Genomic DNA, 2,295 nt, shown 5'->3' on the forward strand with positions numbered 1-2,295 from the left:
ACAGGTAATATTTTATATCCAATTGTCCAGGAGCCGGGACTCATATGCAAAGATTGGTTTCAGTTCTTTGTGCTGTTCTCAGAGATGCTATCCAATATCCCATTGCTGTTTTATTCATTACCGAGTGAATGAATATAAAAATTCAACCTAAAATCGTAAAAAAAAATTCAGGATGGAACATTGTATAAAAAGGAATGGAAATTCAAAGCCTAACAATGTAATAGAAGTATTCTCATGTGAAGAATGATATACTTATGTAAGAAACCAGCATCTATAACTGTAGGGACGTAGACTAGTGGTAAAGCGTTCACTTGATGTGTGGTCGGTCTCGGATCGATCCCCGTCAGTGGACCCATTGGGCTATTTCTCTTTCAAGCCAGTCCTCCACGACTGGTGTAACCAAGGGTGTGGTATGTACCATTCCGTCTATGGGATGGTGCATATAAAAGATTCCTTGCTACTAATCGAAAAAGAGTAGCCCATGAAGTGGCGACAGCGGGTTTCCCCTCTCAGTATCTGTGTAGTCCTTGGCCATAGGTCTGACGCCATATAACCGTAAATAAAATGTGTTGAGCATGTCGTTAAATAAAATATTTCCTTTTCCCCCCCCCCCCCCGACGCCATACAACCGTAAATAAAATGTGTTGAGTGTGTCGTTAAAGAAAATATTTTTTTCTTTCTATACTGTAGGTACTAGTAATAATCTAGTAGTTGAAAAAGGTTTGTATTGAGTAGATAAACAAATATAGACCAGTTAAATCACTAAAATACCTCTAGAATCTAAAGGACACTCAGTTATTATTATTCTAACTTGTCCTGATAGTAACAACTGATACAAATGGATGTTTCTTGTGCCTATTGGGAATGCAACACGACTGTTGACTGGAGTTGAGGCCATACTATATACAAGTGTGGATCTAAAGTTATTTATAATTTGGTGCATATAAGTCTCATCTGTTTGATTTTTTTTTTTCAGACAGATTCTTTTAGTTTCTTCTTATATTTCTTTCTTTTCACTCAAGGGCTTGATACCGATGTCTTACATTATGTATTGTAGTGTAGCTTTCATGTAATTTTAAAACAAAATCATGCTCCAGCTCTTTTTGATACTTTATTTTTCTTTTATCACAGGCTTTCATGTTCATACTGTCATTAAATGTTCTTACTGTCTTGTACCATTTAAAAAATGTTTATTGTATTTTTATTCATAGCCTTTTTTCATCTTTTGAAGATCAATAAAGGTATATTTATCCATTCACTATAAAAGATTTTAGCAACTAGATTATTTGAAGTATCTAAAATTATAGCTTTCTTTCCTTTTCTTTCCTTGGTTTCTTGCATAAGTATATCATTATTCCGATTCCAGTGCTTCTAAATTATGGTATCCCCACTCCCATGGCTAGTGATATTCAATGGTGGGCTAGCAAATAACTACTATTGCCATGCCCAACGGCTAGTGAAAAAAAAAAAAAAAAAAGAGAGAAAAAAAAAGTCAAATGTTGGAGTTGTCCATTTTGTAATATGAAAATCCTGCCCCAACCCAATGGTTACTGTTTTTGAAGCTCCATCTCCCTCTTTATGTGACATATCTGATTACTATTATTTAGTAAACTTGTATTAACTTAAAGTAAAGTAGGGTTTAGTGAATTTTTAATCATGGATAGTACATTTTTAAAATCACTGATCCCATGGCTAGTGGATTTTATAAAAATCCTAGAATCCCTGCGATTCCTTCGAGAATAGCCTTCATTTTGCAGTTTATCTACTTTGAATGTACATTCTTGTCATTCCAGCCAAAAGTTTCTCATGTTTTCCTTTTGTGTTTCATTATCAATTTACTGTGTAGCAAGTAAGTATAGAACAGAAACAAGGAGAACTCCAACCAATCTGTACATCTTGGATCTTAATTATAGGTCACTTTAACATAAAACTTTGATATCCATGCTTCATATCAAATGTTTGGCATCATATTTCAAATCACCATTCTGAAAAACGTAAGAAATCATTTATTACAAGCCACAGTGTATTAAAAATACTCATAATGTTGTGAAAAATTATACCATTTGGCCGTCATTTTGAATGTTTGCCATTTACCAATATCAAACTTCGAGATAGGTAAAACAAATTCCATCAGATTTGGATTTTACAGACAAAATGGCCATACCAACAACTCTGCTCCAAAACAATATCACAGTTCACCCAACCCTACTGTAGTCGAGTCTCACCTACCAAAAAACATGCGATGATCATGTAGTTTGGCTAGTGTTTACTACAAAAAATGAGAATAAACAATAG

The sequence above is a fragment of the Gigantopelta aegis genome, chromosome 8 (assembly GCF_016097555.1).
Source record: "Gigantopelta aegis isolate Gae_Host chromosome 8, Gae_host_genome, whole genome shotgun sequence".
NCBI classification, from domain to species: domain Eukaryota; kingdom Metazoa; phylum Mollusca; class Gastropoda; order Neomphalida; family Peltospiridae; genus Gigantopelta; species Gigantopelta aegis.